The following is a 19,163-nucleotide window of genomic DNA, read 5'->3' on the forward strand; positions in this document are numbered from 1 at the left end:
CAGCGGATTGGGGGACAAAGACACGGCAAGCCAGGACGGCACAGGGGACTTTTCGAGGCAGCAGAGGAGTCTACTTCGCTCTGATCAGTTCTACCCGTGAAGGGAAAGCTGCATCTCCCCCTCCCTATTAGCTGTCCTTGTGGGCTATTCCTCCGAGGGGGGGGGGGGCTGATGATTCTAGCACTCAGCTACCCCCTCATGGTTCCTTCACTGCCATGGAAAGTGGTGTTCTGTCTCCATGAAGGTTTCAAGTACTCTAATACCAGCTTCGGATGGATTTACGGACACAGTAGAAAATAATGACAGTGGGTATATTTCAAAATGCCTTGTCTAAGTTTATCTCTGGAGAAGGAGATAAAAAGGGGGATTTGTAGAGTTATATTTGTATTTATTCATGTTAGCAAACTATGGATAAGCTTAAAATGGGAATAATTTGGGTAAAACTGTGAGCTGCATTTGGGGCCTGTTGACATGTGTTTTTGAGGACAAAGGAAGATGGGGGAAGGTGAGAGCATGTCCTGATTTGCATTCAACTTAGAACGAGCTACAGTGGTTGTGATATTAAGAGAGGTCCCTTGGGTTTCTCTGGTGCTTATCAATAGTAGCAGTTAAGTGAATACTGTTCAAACAATACCTGTGTTTGTGTTTTATATTGATTTCTCTGTTTTATCCTTTCATAAATGTAAGGACTACAAATGGCTATAAACATTCTGGGCTGGTTGGAGTAAACAGGGTTTTATTGCTCTGTGGGGGAGGTGTAGGTATGCAGGCCTTGAGACCTTTGGTTGTAAGGTGAGCCTGTTTGGTTTCCTGCTGGCCAGCGTTGCGTCTCCCAATGAGATGACCTGAAAAGATGACCAGCTGACCTAACACCAAACCCCTCCTTCTTACTCTGGTATATATCCGGATGGATCCCTGGCGTTCGGCCTCTTCTTCACATGCTGCCCTCGGGTGAAAGTAGCTCTGCAGTATGCGAACGAGTGCAGGAGTAAGCCGGCATTACTCCTTAAGCATTACAATATAACTGTAATATATCATGTTGTATTGTAATGATTGTATTGCATTGTCATATTGCCATTAAAGTAGATTATTGTTAACGGTTACTTTGTAGATATGGATTCCTTCCTGTATTATAACCAGCTTCATAGGAACGCGCAGAGATTTGAAAAGCGGACCAGATATCCCTTCAAATCTCTAACAAAATGGTGACCCCGACGTCTATAACGAAGCTGAGGAAGAATTCAGACGCTTTCAAACATCTCAGACAATCAGCAGGACTCTGCAACTTTGCAAATAAGGTAAGCAGACGATGAAAGTCGCCTGTCTGTAATTGGATACGCTAAAACTTTAGGATTGTCTGTAGGCGTTTCACAGTGTTTTTATAGTTTAAATGGAATATACAATGCATATTTTACTATGTTAGGAAAGTTATATACAAAACGTAAACGTTGATCGACAGGTAGACGAAAGTCCTGCGTGACGTAAAATAGAGCAGTTTGGCGTGGATCTGCAGGTAGTTTATTCCTGAGTGGCGTAGAAATGGTGCAGTTTGTGTGAATGCGAGGTTTGAATCCTGCACGGCAAAACCTGGAAACTCGATAAATCAGATCGAGTCGCCGTTTAAAACTGGGGTTTAAATAACAGACCAATGCTAAAAGCTTAAAGCCAGAGGTCTGTTATATATTAAACCAAGGTAGAGCGTTTCCCTTTGTCTGGAAACTTCTGCTGCTGCCATCTAGTGGCTGAAAGGGGGTATCACACCCTTGAAACTTCTGCTGCTGCCATCTAGTGGCTGAAAGGGGGTATCACACCCTTGAAACTTATGCGAGCTTAGAGTTTAATCATTACATTGCTGGCCGGTATTGAAGACGGGAAGCACGTTCCCAGTATATTAATTATAACTGATTTTGGTAAACTGGTACAAAACAATAAGGGATTGAACATTTTTTACAACGACAGCACCAGGAGATGAGTAAACTCAAGAATCTGTAGAGTGTAAATACATTGTGCAAAACACATTTTACACTCGAACTGTTTGCAAATTTAGCCAATATAAATAAATGTTCAGAAAGAAGACATAGGCCTACACTTGATTCAAATTTCATTACTGTGATCCGATTGGTGTGCTCTGCAGGTTTACTATTGTTCGAAGTAATGGTGGGATTTAAAATGAGAGAACATATGGAGATGTTCTTTCATAGTGTGTGGAATATGTGATGCTGGAAACATGTAAGTATTTCAGAGTTGTGTTGGGTAAATATGTAACAATGGATGAAACAATTTTTGGAGTGAGTTTTTGTAATATCATAAGTAGACATTAATTATGTTGATTACATGGCATTTAACAACTAAGACAGATAGTATGATTAGAAAGAGACAGAGTGGAAAGGGTTGGATTTATTTAACATCAGTGGGCTAGACTTCTTATAGGTAATGTGTACCGAGACCTGGACTCCCCCTCTGAGTTAGAAAGGCTTTGATCCCGACCCTCCAAGCAGACAAAAGAGACCTAACCCAACAGGAGACTCCTCCTTCTCCATCGTACAGACAGAGAACCAGAGCTGAAACAACAACAACAACAACAAGACTACATCAAGACTGCAGCCAGAACTATCTCCACCTGTGGCATCCAGAACCAAACCAGTATGCTGACAAAGAGGCAAACTCTCATCGGTCCCTCAAACAGGACATGAAGTTCCAAACTGCGCCGCGAGATTTGGCACAATAGACATGAGAGCAGAATCCGCCCTCCATAAAAACAGCAGAGAGACTGTAAAGGAGGAGTGCAACAACAGTGGCATGATGGGGCTGCAGATGTGACTGGGCCAATGGCTGCCTACAAAAGTTACAGTGGATGGATTCAACAGCTGATGGACTGAAGAGAAGACAGAATCAGAGGAGTTGGCATGGTCGATTAGAAGTGAGGAGGCCGGGGTCACGGCTTGAGAAAACCAGGGGAGGAGGAAAGGAGACCGGGAATGAGTGAGTTACACATAAACACACTTATTCACGAAACGCACATTTAAATAACTTGAATTAACTTCATAAAGACAGAAAGATTTATTAATCATTTGGTAAATTAAAAATAGCAGTAAAGAGGAAACTATTAAAGTAAAATGATAATCATCCTAAAACACACTGACAGAGTAGAACCATATTCTTCAATATTTTCATCATGTTAACAATTCATTCTTTAAGACATTTTTATTCACGTGTGAATAAAGTAGTGATCTCATTGGTTACAATATTGATCACCATTAAAAGGATAGTTTTAGGAACCACTCTATAGGACAAATCTTTGTTTGTATTAATGGCTAGTGCCAAGCCACATATTAAATTCCAATCTAAAGTGTTGATTTCACCATTGTGGCATAGTTATTACCAGACTTCGGTTTTAAATCCTTGATAAAGGAGGGAGTAATTGTTGCATGTTCGGACACCCAAGGTTCCACACACTGCTAAAGAGTTTAACATCGTTTTTTAAGTAGACCAGAATTATAATGAGCTATGAAATGCAGAGCGACACAGATCCTAGTAATGTTTTGACTCAAGATAATAGTTATTGTACAAAAGTTTCTGAAATAGATCATTAGACATTTTAATTAGTAGTGGTACTCGAAGGAAGTGAGTTTTGTACCAAGTTTCAGGAAAAGTGGGAGGCGGAAGTCCCAATGACAAGTGAGAATCATCTTGAAAATTATAGTTGAAATCGTGACATATTTTTGTAGACAAAGGATACTGGCCTATGCTGAAATGTCAAAGTCTCTGCAGAGCACGACACATGGCCAAAAAAGACGGAGACCAACTGACCTTTGACCCTGACCGACAGTGTAACTTGACAAGGCACTGTGGATGACTGACTCTGGGGTGTACCTGACCAAACTTGACATGACAACCAGACAGTGTGAGTGTGAATGAATGCCGACATGTGATCAGTGTAACTGCATGATTCTAAAACAATAACTAACCAAGCATGTTTTTGGACTAACATATTATTTTGGAGCTCCAAGGGAAACGAGAGGTTTCCTAAAAATTCCACAAAAAGGGGAAACCGCACATGTGATATTTTACTCTCACATGAGTTGGCGGTTTGCAAATGTAAAACTACAATCTGAAGATTCTGTTTCTTTTAGGCCTGAAGGACGGAGAGGAACACTTCTTTTCACTGAAGTGTTCACTGTGGAAATAATGATAATAATGTTCGTTATGTCCCTAACCAATTACCTGACAGTTTTTGTTCCCCTCCCATTACAGGCTTTTGTTACACATTATTTCATGTGTAAAAGGGGGGAGTGAGTATAATGTATAAATGTTAACATGGCTGTAAAATTCACAATTTAAATTTTTCTTTTAAGGATTGACAGAAACCTTCCGCCCCAACCCAGATGTTCAAACTGAGCATTGAATGTAATTAACCTGCTCCATATCTGGGGATAAGATACTGTTTGATGAATGTTGAGATGTTTCTAAATATTGATTTGAATTATAACAGGTAACACAGAATCAGTGGCCAAGGGGCTACTGTGAAACCGAAGAAGTTGACCTGTGATAATGAAACCATTTTGTAATATTTTAACAGACATTAGAGTAACTGAGGTTTGAAATGTAGAAAGAACATATTACAGTTAAAGCTAAAACATAGTAGTGTATTGAGACAGAATTTAATTTAGACAGCATCATGTAACTAGCCTGGTAAAGAAGTAAAAGCCATATACTTTATTGTTTAGGTCATTATGGGGATCTACATTTCATCTAAATTTATAATAGAAAGACATTTGATGACAGTTTGTTGGAATTCTGTATTCATTTTTTCAGCGTGATAATATCTAAGCACTGACAGGTAGAAGCAGTATCACCAGGAAATCATTCACTTTGTTAGCATCGTGATTTTGGTTGTTTTTGAATCCATAACATTAGTGTGTTTCTTTACCAGAAACATTAGCAGTTCATATTATATTTGGATTTTAAATAGGATTTCATTTAAAAATAAACACGGATGCTTGTCAGAAATTCAGAGCTATTGAAATATGTTATTTAGTTTACCTAAAGATGTTGGGGTTCTTATTTAGTTGGCACAATCCAAGTATTAAGATTCTGAAGCTGCACTGGCAGATAGGAGGTCTACAATTAATTTGGAAAACCTGTTCACAGACGGCTGTTGTTTCAAGACACCCCACCAACAGGCTCCAAGTGGGGCAAAACAGCTGAGCGTAGGCTTGAGGGAGTTGTATCAGATTTCTCCACACAGGTCGCTGGCGCCAAAAGGGGGACCCGAGAAGCACGAGGCCGACAGCAGAGTTCGTCTGGCTGAAAGTCATCAGGACAAAGTGGCTCAACCCCAGGCTCTCCGACCCCGACCGAGTGACCCAGCGGACCTCTTATGCCGTCTGCCTGGGAGAAAAGGGGGACAGCTCGTACCACGGGAGCCAGTGTGCGGCGGGGAAACCACCTGCTAGGACCAGGGGACGACATCAGGACGGACGTGGCCCTGGCAGACGTGGACTACTCGGAAGCAGCAGACTGGAGGAGCAGGACCCTGGAGACATCCTTACAGCAGACGACCCGGGAGGCATCATCAGCGGGCCGGAGAAGGAGGACCCTGGAGACATCTCTACAGCATCGACCCGGAAGCCGCCATCAGCGGGCCGGAGGACGAGGAGGAGGAAGACATCTCTCTAGCAGGCAGCCCAGAAGCTGCCGTCAGCGGATTGGGGGACAAAGACACGGCAAGCCAGGACGGCACAGGGGACTTTTCGAGGCAGCAGGGGAGTCTACTTCGCTCTGATCAGTTCTACCCGTGAAGGGAAAGCTGCATCTCCCCCTCCCTATTAGCTGTCCTTGTGGGCTATTCCTCCGAGGGGGGGGGGGGCTGATGATTCTAGCACTCAGCTACCCCCTCATGGTTCCTTCACTGCCATGGAAAGTGGTGTTCTGTCTCCATGAAGGTTTCAAGTACTCTAAATACCAGCTTCGGATGGATTTATGGACACAGTAGAAAATAATGACAGTGGGTATATTTCAAAATGCCTTGTCTAAGTTTATCTCTGGAGAAGGAGATAAAAAGGGGGATTTGTAGAGTTATATTTGTATTTATTCATGTTAGCAAACTATGGATAAGCTTAAAATGGGAATAATTTGGGTAAAACTGTGAGCTGGATATGGGGCCTGTTGACATGTGTTTTTGAGGACAAAGGAAGATGGGGGAAGGTGAGAGCATGTCCTGATTTGCATTCAACTTAGAACAAGCTACAGTGGTTGTAATATTAAGAGAGGTCCCTTGGGTTTCTCTGGTGGTTATCAATAGTAGCAGTTAAGTGAATACTGTTCAAATAATACCTGTGTTTGTGTTTTATATTGATTTCTCTGTTTTATCCTTTCATAAATGTAAGGACTACAAATGGCTATAAACATTCTGGGCTGGTTGGAGTAAACAGGGTTTTATTGCTCTGTGGGGGAGGTGTAGGTATGCAGGCCTTGAGACCTTTGGTTGTAAGGTGAGCCTGTTTGGTTTCCTGCTGGCCAGCGTTGCGTCTCCCAATGAGATGACCTGAAAAGATGACCAGCTGACCTAACACCAAACCCCTCCTTCTTACTCTGGTATATATCCGGAGGATCCCTGGCGTTCGGCCTCTTCTTCACATGCTGCCCTCGGGTGAAAGTAGCTCTGCAGTATGCGAACGAGTGCAGGAGTAAGCCGGTATTACTCCTTAAGCATTACAATATAACTGTAATATATCATGTTGTATTGTAATGATTGTATTGCATTGTCATATTGCCATTAAAGTAGATTATTGTTAACGGTTACTTTGTAGATATGGATTCCTTCCTGTATTATAACCAGCTTCATAGGAACGCGCGGAGATTTGAAAAGCGGACCAGATATCCCTTTAAATCTCTAACATCACCTATAGAGGTCACTGTTTCTGGGCTTTAACTTGAATCTGATACAGGCATAGTTTAACTTACGTTAAAGGTCTTACTGTTTATCATAAGGATAATTGATGCTTTGCCACAAGCTAACTTGCATTGCTGTTAATAACATCAATCACATGACTTGACGAAATGGACACGTTTATTATTGTTAGGCAGGAACCCTCAGTGATAGTACGTTTCCTGTGAATGAGATGCAGTTTTCATCCTTCAACAAACTAAGACTATACTTTCAGGGATCATTTCTATAGTTTCTGACTTGAGAAATGTGTTTCTAAAGTGATTGGTCTCGCTACCCACGATGATGAGAAGTGATATTCCCTTCTGAGAGTGAAGCGGACACAGAGTAATGATTCAGTTCATATGCTCTGTCATTGATGATCGTTCTTTGCTTCTTCGGGAGTATTGAGGAAGGGGATATGATCAGAGTGGTAGTCAGTATCAGTACAATATAAAAACTTCTTAAATAGGTGAATACTGTGACATGTTTTATGTCTCGATAGGTTCAAATATTTCGTCAGCTCGTATCATTTTCATCAGACATTATTTAATCCAGTCAGCGGGAGCCCTCGTTGTCGCTAGTGATTTGGTCTTTGACTTAACGCAGCCCTTATTCTAGAAAACAGGTACACTTAAACAGTGTTGTGAGGAAAAGTCATTGTTTGAGCTCCAGACTCCACAGCACACATAGTCAGTACGCCTTTTGTTTGTCCAAATGTTCAACTTTAAAGCTCTGTCAGCTCTGTTTAAAGCCAATGTTTTAGCTGTAATTTAAGTTTTGATACAGGCTGAAATCAGTGTTGTTCAAGTCAGAGTCACATGGTCAATTTCACCTCGTTGCTGTGTCCTCAGCAGCTGCGGAATGAACTGTGATTGTTTCTCCCTGCAGCTATTTGCTGTGTTCACCTATAGAGGTCACTGTTTCTGGGCTTTAACTTGAATCTGATACAGGCATAGTTAAACTTACGTTAAAGGTCTTACTGTTTATCATAAGGATAATTGATGCTTTGCCACAAGCTAACTTGCATTGCTGTTAATAACATCAATCACATGACTTGACGAAATGGACACGTTTATTATTGTTAGGCAGGAACCCTCAGTGATAGTACGTTTCCTGTGAATGAGATGCAGTTTTCACCCTTCAACAAACTAAGACTATACTTTCAGGGATCATTTCTATAGTTTCTGACTTGAGAAATGTGTTTCTAAAGTGATTGGTCTCGCTACCCACGATGATGAGACGTGATATTCCCTTCTGAGCGTGAAGCGGACACAGAGTAATGATTCAGTTCATATGCTCTCTGTCATTGATGATCGTTCTTTGCTTCTTCGGGAGTATTGAGGAAGGGAATATGATCAGAGTGGTAGTCAGTATCAGTACAATATAAAAACTTCTTAAATAGGTAAATACTGTGACATGTTTTATGTCTCGATAGGTTCAAATATTTCGTCAGCTCGTAACATTTTCATCAGACATTATTTAATCCAGTCAGTGGGAGCCCTCGTTGTCGCTAGTGGTTTGGTCTTTGACTTAACGCAGCCCTTATTCTAGAAAACAGGTAGCCTACACTTAAAGATCAAATGCAAAGCTTTTTGTATAATTGCCAGTACAATCGAAATCATATAGCTACAACACTATCTAAGATATTGCAGTATTAAAATAGGAGATAATATGAGTCTGGCAATGCGCAATATTAATTTTGTTCAACCCCCAACACCAAGTCCGACGATTTATTTTCTCCGCCGCTCCTCCGCAAGATGGCAGCGCGTGACGTCAGATGTGCCAAACATATTTCCACCTGGCTTATCAATCACAGCGGCTTCCGCCGATAGTACAAATGAAAGCTTTAGCGCAAGTTCAATAAGGAAGACCTAACTCGAGTCACTCACACGTCACTCTATGGCTCCCTTCCCCCCTCATTAAATATGAGGGCGTCACCCCTCAGCAGCCAATCACTGCACATGCTAAATGCCTTAAATGCCTGCTCTTCCTCCCTGTCAGTTGTCATTGCAGATGATCACACGCAGTAGCAGTACTTCTTTACTCTTCCTCGTGAGAAAAAAAAACAAAAACAAAAACAAAACCTAGCTCAAGATGTCCAACTCGGACAATTCAGACGAACCTGGTATGGAAATCTTTGATCCCGGTTCGGCTCCCCACAGCGGCCTATCATCAGAGGCAGACTTCCTCATTGCCCGACTCCTGCAGCAGGGCATCCCCACAGCCCCAGGCCTCACTCTCTCGCAACTTCGAGAGCTCTCGGATCAGGTCTCCAGCTCAGCTCCCCAGCCCGAGGCAGCAGCCCCAAGCAGCTCCCCAGAGAGACCAGGGCGAGGACGCGGTCGCAGCCGCGGAGGAAAAAAGCGCAGGAAATCGAGCCCTCCAGGACCCCGTACGCCTCCCAAATCCACCCCTTCTCAGGCTCGCCAGGCCGGGAGTGGGGAGAGTAGCGTGGTCGGCGCCCTGCAATCCCTCGATAGCTCCATAAGAGCCATCGATGCTCGCCTCCAGGTCCTGGAAGACTCCGGCACAGGAGCGTCAACTTCCGTCGCATTCAGAGCAGCGCTCGCTGCCTCAGTCCCGCTGGGGTTGCCAGGTCAGGGTTTTCCACGCATCCCAGCGGCAGCTCCTCCTTATTCTCTGGCTTCGGCCCTCCCAGCCCCCCCTGCAGGTAGGCCTTTTATTTCCCAAGCCGCTAATATCTCCTCACGGCTTAGGTCGAAAATTCTTGAAGGGAAGGATGTTAACTTGCTTAGCCTTATCCTGCTCTCCCCGGAGTGCGATAAAGCCATCGCCACAGGAGGAGACATCACCGCCGTCTTTAAAACCGCAGACCCCAGGCTCATCAGAGATATCAGCATAGGGCAATTCATGGTAGCTTTTGGCATCTTCCGTGACGTCATCTGCTCCGTCTACCCTGAGAGAAGAGCAGAATTAGATGCGTACATGGCCATTATCGGAGATATCAACCTTAGATACGGGAGATCCATCTTTTATCAGTACCATAAAAGCTTTTCTAGTAAAGCAGCGCTTCACCTAGCGCATAGCAATATCCGCCTCGACTGGTCAGTGATGGACATAGAGCTGCTCGTGATGGCTACCGGCGGGCAAACCGCTATTTCTTGCAACAGCTGCGGAGCACAAGGCCACATCGCTGCCCTCTGCCCCTCAGTGCCTTTCTCCGCGCCCAGAGCCTCCCACATGCAGTATACTGGAATTGATAGACCAAACCGTCAGTTCCTGCAGGGATGCACACCCGAAGTCCGTGTGCCCCAGGCGCAGCCAAAACCTCTCAGTAGCTCTGCGCCAGAAACCTCGTGGTGGAAAAACATTCTGAAACATCACCCCTCCACTCCCATTAACATCCCTCAGCTAGCAGCTGCGCTATCCAACCACCCAGATTCCTTTTTCGTGGACTATCTCCTGTCAGGGCTCTCCCAAGGCTTCAGGGTAGGGGTCCTCTCATCTCCCACAGTTACTTTCGTAGCAAAAAAACCTACAGTCAGCCGCTAAAGAACCCAACATAGTTTCCCATCTCATCGACAAAGAACTCCACAAAGGATACATAATCGGTCCCTTTAGCTCCTCCCCCTTCCCAGTGTTCCGTTCAAATCCCATAGGAATAGCCACACGCAAATACTCTGGAAAAAAAGGCTGATTTTCGAGCTGTCCGCTCCCCATTCCGGCCCATTTTGCAGCGTCAATAGTATCATCCCTCCAGAGCAGTTTTCCCTTCACTATGCCTCAGTGGACAATGCAATCAAATTGATTAAGTTCACAGGGCACGGAGCGTGGCTCTCCAAAGCGGACATTACCGATGCCTTCAAAATCATTCCCATTCACCCGTCCCAGTGGAACCTGTTCGGCATTAAGTGGGAGTCCAAACTCTATTTCACCGTTCGCCTGACCTTCGGGTGCAGAAGCAGCCCCTGCATCTTCAACTCCTTCTCGGAAGCGCTCTGCTGGATCCTGCTGAACATCGTCAGAATCCCCTCCGTCCTTCACCTACTGGACGACTTCCTCCTCATAGACCCGCCACAGGACAGCTCAGGGACCTCACTGAGCAAACTGAAACACTGCTTTCAGGAGTTAGGCGTCCCCCTCTCCAATGAGAAAACGTTAGGTCCCAACACATGCTTAGAGTTCTTAGGCATCACCCTTGACTCTATAGACATGAAGGCGTCTCTCCCCTCCGACAAATTGCAGCGCATCCGGGACATCACCAAATCATACTGCGAGCAACAAATCATTACAAAACAACAGTTGCTCTCCCTTCTAGGACACCTCAACTTCGCCATGCGAGTCATCCCCCAGGGGCGCTCGTTCATCTCCCGCCTCCTGGACACAGCATCAGCGGTCGACAATCTCCATGACTGCGTCCTCTTAGACGAAGGCTGCCGCTCAGACCTACGTTTCTGGTCTCTCCTGCTCGCCCACTGGAACGGAGTCACTTTCTTCTATGACGACCTTGTGTGTTCCTCCGATTCAATGAGGTTTTTCACGGATGCCGCCCCATCCGTGGGTTTTGGGGGCTTCTTTCAGGGCGAGTGGTTCGCAGGGTCTTGGCCCCCGTCATTCCCTAATCATGCCTCATCCTCCGCTCTGCACGAGATATTTCCGATCGCCGTTGCATGCCACGTATGGGGTCACCAGTGGTTCCGTAAACGCATCTCGGTGCTGTGCGATAACCAATCAGTGGTTGAAATAATCAATAAGGCGCGCTCCCAGTGCAGCGACATCATGCCATTCATGAGAAGCATTACGCGGTCCTCCATTATCCACAACTTCATCATCACAGCTCGTCACATTCCCGGTCACCTCAATGTCATCGCTGACTCCCTCTCTCGCTTTCATTTCCAGACATTCCGGAGCCTCTGCCCGGAAGCCAGCTCGCAACCAGTCGGAATCCCTTCACTTCATCTCCTCTCTCTGCACTAACCGAGAGTCCCCTAGCTCGGCACCTTGAGTCGGCCAGATTCTTCATGAGAAAGGGCTTAGCCGCTTCCACCCTCAGATCTTATGATTTCGCATGGAGAACGTTCGCTTTTTTCTGCCGCTCAGTAGATGTCCCCCTCAAACCTGTCCTCATCTCCACCGTGTGCGCCTTTATGGGCTACTGCACCACCGATCGACACCTCAAACCCCAGTATATCCGGAGCCTCCTAGCAGGAATTCAATTTAACGTTCGATGCTCCGATCCTAGCTTTCCCAGCCTATTCTCCAACCCTACTGTTAAACTCATCCTTAAAGGGCTGTATAAGACGTTTCCCCCCGCTGCAGACCCGAGGCTCCCTATCACGCTCCCTGTCCTGCGTCTCATGCTGTCCACACTCAGGAAAGGATTATTCTCCCCCTATCTCGACGCACTGCTCGATGCCGTATTCCTACTTGCCTTCTATGCGCTCCTCCGACCTGGCGAATTCACCACAGCTTCCCTCACGTTCGACCCCAGCCAAGACGTCTGCCTCTCCGACCTAGTCTTCAACACCAACCACTTTAGTCTCAGCCTCAAACACTCAAAATGCGGAGGAGCCTGCTCAGTCATCGCAGCTCGCATCGATTCCCCGTTCTGCCCTTTTAATTCCATGATTAAATTCCTGCGCTGCAGACCCCCCACCAATCCGTCCTCACCACTTTTTCTCATTAAAGGAAATGCCCCCCTAACGCTGCGCCTGTTCACTTTCTACCTCAAGCAAGTCCTCACTAAGTCCGTCCTATCACCTACATCCTACTCAGGACATTCCTTTAGGATAGGTGCAGCCACCTCGGCTGCTAATCAAGTTCTCTCCACCTCATCCCTTCAACAACTAGGACGGTGGTCCTCCTCCACCTTCGCAACCTACATTCGCCCGGACATCAGCACCGTACTGGCTTCCCAAAGATCTCTCGGACCCTAATTATGGTATTTATGCATATAACTGGTGGTGGCTCATAAACACATTCATAAGTATACATGTCTCACTAAGGTACCTGATATTCAAACTGCATTCCCGTCCTAGTCCGCGGGCCCCGCCCACAGGGAATAACGTCTCTTCTCACGCGCACCTCCACGTAACGGGCTCCATCTCCCGGACACAGGTATCCAAATCCCAGGCCCTCGCTCAAACGTGTCAGTGTAAAGATATATCCTGCGAAGTCAGGCGTGGACTCGGGCCACCGTATTCTCCGGTGACAGTTACAAAACAAAGGAAAATAAAGAAAGAGAAAAGAGTAAAGAAAAAAAAAAATATATATATATATAGCCTGCGAAGTCAGGCGTGGCGGAAGGCCACCGTACACTTCGGTGTCAGTTACAAAACAAAGGAAAGAGAAAGAAAGAGTAAAGAAAAGAAAATATATATATATAGCCTGCGAAGTCAGGCGTGGCGGAAGGCCACCGTACACTCCGGTGTCAGTTACAAAACAAAGGAAAAGAAAGAAAGAGAAAAGAGTAAAGAAAAAGATATATATACATATATATATAGCGTGCGAAGTCAGGCGTGGCGGAAAGCCACCGTACACTTCGGTGTCAGTTACAAAACAAAGGAAAGAGAAAGAAGGAGTAAAGAAAAAGAGATATATATATATATATATAGCCTGCGAAGTCAGGCGTGGCGGAAGGCCACCGTACACTTCGGTGTCAGTTACAAAACAAAGGAAAGAGAAAGAAGGAGTAAAGAAAAAGAGATATATATATATATATATATAGCCTGCGAAGTCAGGCGTGGCGGAAGGCCACCGTACACTCCGGTGTCAGTTACAAAACAAAGGAAAAGAAAGAAAGAGAAAAGAGTAAAGAAAAAGATATATATACATATATATATAGCCTGCGAAGTCAGGCGTGGCGGAAGGCCACCGTACACTTCGGTGTCAGGTACAAAACAAAGGAAAAATAAATAAAGAGTAAAGAAAAAAGAAAAAAGATATATATATAGCCTGCGAAGTCAGGCGTGGAGGAAGGCCACCGTACACTTCGGTGTCGTAGCTTCGGGCTACCGTACACTTCGGTGTCGTGGACGTTGGGCCACCGTTACAAAACGAAACCGCTCGCTCCTCGGCGTAGTCCTGCTGGCCAGGCATGCGACCCGCAGGTCGTTTTCAGGTAAGACCGGCACTGATTTAGGCAGTCAGAGTCTCAGCATGACCAGTAAGCTCCGGCAGTGATTCCGGCCCAATGCCGCTTACATATGTTAATCTATTATCTTTCCTTCCCAGATCACCAGTCACCCCACAAGGTAAGCAACTCAGTTCATCTCAGTATTCATACTTCACTGGTTTTGGGGATTTCATCGGAGCGGTGCTTTCCCTCCTGAATGATTATCCTGCAAACCGGGGCCTAATCGCCAAACACCATTACATTCTCCTGTTGTACTATCATGGCAATCATTTCATTCATATGACGTGTAAACAATAAATATGTAATTCTTACATCACGTCTCTCCGGTTTGAAATGAAAGCTTTAGCGCAAGTTCAATAAGGAAGACCTAACTCGAGTCACTCACACGTCACTCTATGGCTCCCTTCCCCCCTCATTAAATATGAGGGCGTCACCCCTCAGCAGCCAATCGCTGCACATGCTAAATGCCTTAAATGCCTGCTCTTCCTCCCTGTCAGTTGTCATTGCAGATGATCACACGCAACCCGCCTCCACCCCTCTCGCCTCCTGTCTCCTTCAGGACAAAGCTAAACCTTGCTCCTTCAGACCGGTCTCACCTACTCATCACCACAACCAGTGTCTAGACCCCGGGGATTTCATCGGAGCGGTGCTTTCCCTCCTGAATGATTATCCTGCAAACCGGGGCCTAATCGCCAAACACCATTACATTCTCCTGTTGTATTATCATGGCAATCATTTCATTCATATGACGTGTAAACAATAAATATGTAATTCTTACATCACGTCTCTCCGGTTTGAACTATAGAGGTCACTGTTTCTGGGCTTTAACTTGAATCTGATACAGGCATAGTTTAACTTACGTTAAAGGTCTTACTGTTTATCATAAGGATAATTGATGCTTTGCCACAAGCTAACTTGCATTGCTGTTAATAACATCAATCACATGACTTGACGAAATGGACAAGTTTATTATTGTTAGGCATGAACCCTCAGTGATAGTACGTTTCCTGTGAATGAGATGCAGTTTTCACCCTTCAACAAACTAAGACTATACTTTCAGGGATCATTTCTATAGTTTCTGACTTGAGAAATGTGTTTCTAAAGTGATTGGTCTCGCTACCCACGATGATGAGAGGTGATATTCCCTTCTGAGCGTGAAGCGGACACAGAGTAATGATTCAGTTCATATGCTCTCTGTCATTGATGATCGTTCTTTGCTTCTTCGGGAGTATTGATGAAGGGGATATGATCAGAGTGGTAGTCAGTATCAGTACAATATAAAAATGTCTTAAATAGGTGAATATTGTGACATGTTTTATGTCTCGATAGGTTCAAATATTTCTTCAGCTCGTAACATTTTCATCAGACATTATTTAATCCAGTCAGCGGGAGCCCTCGTTGTCGCTAGTGATTTGGTCTTTGACTTAACGCAGCCCTTATTCTAGAAAACAGGTACACTTAAACAGTGTTGTGAGGAAAAGTCATTGTTTGAGCTCCAGACTCCACAGCACACATAGTCAGTACGCCTTTTGTCTGTCCAAATGTTCAACTTTAAAGCTCTGTCAGCTCTGTTTAAAGCCAGTGTTTTAGCTGTAATTTAAGTTTTGATACAGGCTAAAATCAGTGTTGTTCAAGTCAGAGTCACATGGTCAATTTCACCTCGTTGCTGTGTCCTCAGCAGCTGCGGAATGAACTGTGATTGTTTCTCCCTGCAGCTATTTGCTGTGTTCACCTATAGAGGTCACTGTTTCTGGGCTTTAACTTGAATCTGATACAGGCATAGTTTAACTTACGTTAAAGGTCTTACTGTTTATCATAAGGATAATTGATGCTTTGCCACAAGCTAACTTGCATTGCTGTTAATAACATCAATCACATGACTTGACGAAATGGACACGTTTATTATTGTTAGGCAGGAACCCTCAGTGATAGTACGTTTCCTGTGAATGAGATGCAGTTTTCATCCTTCAACAAACTAAGACTATACTTTCAGGGATCATTTCTATAGTTTCTGACTTGAGAAATGTGTTTCTAAAGTGATTGGTCTCGCTACCCACGATGATGAGACGTGATATTCCCTTCTGAGCGTGAAGCGGACACAGAGTAATGATTCAGTTCATATGCTCTCTGTCATTGATGATCGTTCTTTGCTTCTTCGGGAGTATTGAGGAAGGGGATATGATCAGAGTGGTAGTCAGTATCAGTACAATATAAAAACTTCTTAAATAGGTGAATACTGTGACATGTTTTATGTCTCGATAGGTTCAAATATTTCGTCAGCTCGTAACATTTTCATCAAACATTATTTAATCCAGTCAGCGGGAGCCCTCGTTGTCGCTAGTGATTTGGTCTTTGACTTAACGCAGCCCTTATTCTAGAAAACAGGTACACTTAAACAGTGTTGTGAGGAAAAGTCATTGTTTGAGCTCCAGACTCCACAGCACACATAGTCAGTACGCCTTTTGTTTGTCCAAATGTTCAACTTTAAAGCTCTGTCAGCTCTGTTTAAAGCCAGTGTTTTAGCTGTAATTTAAGTTTTGATACAGGCTAAAATCAGTGTTGTTCAAGTCAGAGTCACATGGTCAATTTCACCTCGTTGCTGTGTCCTCAGCAGCTGCGGAATGAACTGTGCTTGTTTTTCCCTGCAGCTATTTGCTGTGTTCACCTATAGAGGTCACTGTTTCTGGGCTTTAACTTGAATCTGATACAGGCATAGTTTAACTTACGTTAAAGGTCTTACTGTTTATCATAAGGATAATTGATGCTTTGCCACAAGCTAACTTGCATTGCTGTTAATAACATCAATCACATGACTTGACGAAATGGACACGTTTATTATTGTTAGGCAGGAACCCTCAGTGATAGTACGTTTCCTGTGAATGAGATGCAGTTTTCACCCTTCAACAAACTAAGACTATACTTTCAGGGATCATTTCTATAGTTTCTGACTTGAGAAATGTGTTTCTAAAGTGATTGGTCTCGCTACCCACGATGATGAGACGTGATATTCCCTTCTGAGCGTGAAGCGGACACAGAGTAATGATTCAGTTCATATGCTCTCTGTCATTGATGATCGTTCTTTGCTTCTTCGGGAGTATTGAGGAAGGGGATATGATCAGAGTGGTAGTCAGTATCAGTACAATATAAAAACTTCTTAAATAGGTGAATACTGTGACATGTTTTATGTCTCGATAGGTTCAAATATTTCGTCAGCTCGTAACATTTTCATCAGACATTATTTAATCCAGTCAGCGGGAGCCCTCGTTGTCGCTAGTGATTTGGTCTTTGACTTAACGCAGCCCTTATTCTAGAAAACAGGTACACTTAAACAGTGTTGTGAGGAAAAGTCATTGTTTGAGCTCCAGACTCCACAGCACACATAGTCAGTACGCCTTTTGTCTGTCCAAATGTTCAACTTTAAAGCTCTGTCAGCTCTGTTTAAAGCCAGTGTTTTAGCTGTAATTTAAGTTTTGATACAGGCTAAAATCAGTGTTGTTCAAGTCAGAGTCACATGGTCAATTTCACCTCGTTGCTGTGTCCTCAGCAGCTGCGGAATGAACTGTGATTGTTTTCTCCCTGCAGCTATTTGCTGTGTTCACCTATAGAGGTCACTGTTTCTGGGCTTTAACTTGAATCTGATACAGGCATAGTTTAACTTACGTTAAAGGTCTTACTGTTTATCATAAGGATAATTGATGCTTTGCCACAAGCTAACTTGCATTGCTGTTAATAACATCAATCACATGACTTGACGAAATGGACACGTTTATTATTGTTAGGCAGGAACCCTCAGTGATAGTACGTTTCCTGTGAATGAGATGCAGTTTTCACCCTTCAACAAACTAAGACTATACTTTCAGGGATCATTTCTATAGTTTCTGACTTGAGAAATGTGTTTCTAAAGTGATTGGTCTCGCTACCCACGATGATGAGACGTGATATTCCCTTCTGAGCGTGAAGCGGACACAGAGTAATGATTCAGTTCATATGCTCTCTGTCATTGATGATCGTTCTTTGCTTCTTCGGGAGTATTGAGGAAGGGGATATGATCAGAGTGGTAGTCAGTATCAGTACAATATAAAAACTTCTTAAATAGGTGAATACTGTGACATGTTTTATGTCTCGATAGGTTCAAATATTTCGTCAGCTCGTAACATTTTCATCAAACATTATTTAATCCAGTCAGTGGGAGCCCTCGTTGTCGCTAGTGATTTGGTCTTTGACTTAACGCAGCCCTTATTCTAGAAAACAGGTACACTTAAACAGTGTTGTGAGGAAAAGTCATTGTTTGAGCTCCAGACTCCACAGCACACATAGTCAGTACGCCTTTTGTTTGTCCAAATGTTCAACTTTAAAGCTCTGTCAGCTCTGTTTAAAGCCAGTGTTTTAGCTGTAATTTAAGTTTTGATACAGGCTAAAATCAGTGTTGTTCAAGTCAGAGTCACATGGTCAATTTCACCTCGTTGCTGTGTCCTCAGCAGCTGCGGAATGAACTGTGATTGTTTCTCCCTGCAGCTATTTGCTGTGTTCACCTATAGAGGTCACTGTTTCTGGGCTTTAACTTGAATCTGATACAGGCATAGTTTAACTTACGTTAAAGGTCTTACTGTTTATCATAAGGATAATTGATGCTTTGCCACAAGCTAACTTGCATTGCTGTTAATAACATCAATCACATGACTTGACGAAATGGACACGTTTATTATTGTTAGGCAGGAACCCTCAGTGATAGTACGTTTCCTGTGAATGAGATGCAGTTTTCACCCTTCAACAAACTAAGACTATACTTTCAGGGATCATTTCTATAGTTTCTGACTTGAGAAATGTGTTTCTAAAGTGATTGGTCTCGCTACCCACGATGATGAGACGTGATATTCCCTTCTGAGCGTGAAGCGGACACAGAGTAATGATTCAGTTCATATGCTCTCTGTCATTGATGATCGTTCTTTGCTTCTTCGGGAGTATTGAGGAAGGGGATATGATCAGAGTGGTAGTCAGTATCAGTACAATATAAAAACTTCTTAAATAGGTGAATACTGTGACATGTTTTATGTCTCGATAGGTTCAAATATTTCGTCAGCTCGTAACATTTTCATCAGACATTATTTAATCCAGTCAGCGGGAGCCCTCGTTGTC

At 43.9% G+C, this 19,163-nt stretch overlaps 7 non-coding genes across 7 annotated transcripts; all 7 read left to right on the forward strand.

Moving 5' to 3' along the window:
• Window positions 1-7,150: 7,150 nt before the first annotated feature.
• Window positions 7,151-7,363, forward strand: LOC117561303. The gene has a single exon (XR_004571340.1). It is a non-coding gene; the product is annotated as a small nucleolar RNA U3 (small nucleolar RNA).
• A 718-nt stretch (window positions 7,364-8,081) lies between these two features.
• Window positions 8,082-8,296, forward strand: LOC117561294. Its single transcript, XR_004571331.1, has one exon. It is a non-coding gene; the product is annotated as a small nucleolar RNA U3 (small nucleolar RNA).
• Window positions 8,297-15,071: 6,775 nt separating this feature from the next.
• LOC117561302 lies at window positions 15,072-15,286 on the forward strand. The gene has a single exon (XR_004571339.1). It is a non-coding gene; the product is annotated as a small nucleolar RNA U3 (small nucleolar RNA).
• A 718-nt stretch (window positions 15,287-16,004) lies between these two features.
• LOC117561307 lies at window positions 16,005-16,219 on the forward strand. The gene has a single exon (XR_004571344.1). It is a non-coding gene; the product is annotated as a small nucleolar RNA U3 (small nucleolar RNA).
• A 718-nt stretch (window positions 16,220-16,937) lies between these two features.
• Window positions 16,938-17,152, forward strand: LOC117561295. Its single transcript, XR_004571332.1, has one exon. It is a non-coding gene; the product is annotated as a small nucleolar RNA U3 (small nucleolar RNA).
• A 719-nt stretch (window positions 17,153-17,871) lies between these two features.
• Window positions 17,872-18,086, forward strand: LOC117561296. Its single transcript, XR_004571333.1, has one exon. It is a non-coding gene; the product is annotated as a small nucleolar RNA U3 (small nucleolar RNA).
• Window positions 18,087-18,804: 718 nt separating this feature from the next.
• LOC117561297 lies at window positions 18,805-19,019 on the forward strand. The gene has a single exon (XR_004571334.1). It is a non-coding gene; the product is annotated as a small nucleolar RNA U3 (small nucleolar RNA).
• Window positions 19,020-19,163: the final 144 nt, after the last annotated feature.

The sequence above is a fragment of the Gymnodraco acuticeps genome, unplaced genomic scaffold (genome assembly GCF_902827175.1).
Source record: "Gymnodraco acuticeps unplaced genomic scaffold, fGymAcu1.1, whole genome shotgun sequence".
Lineage (NCBI taxonomy): Eukaryota > Metazoa > Chordata > Actinopteri > Perciformes > Bathydraconidae > Gymnodraco > Gymnodraco acuticeps.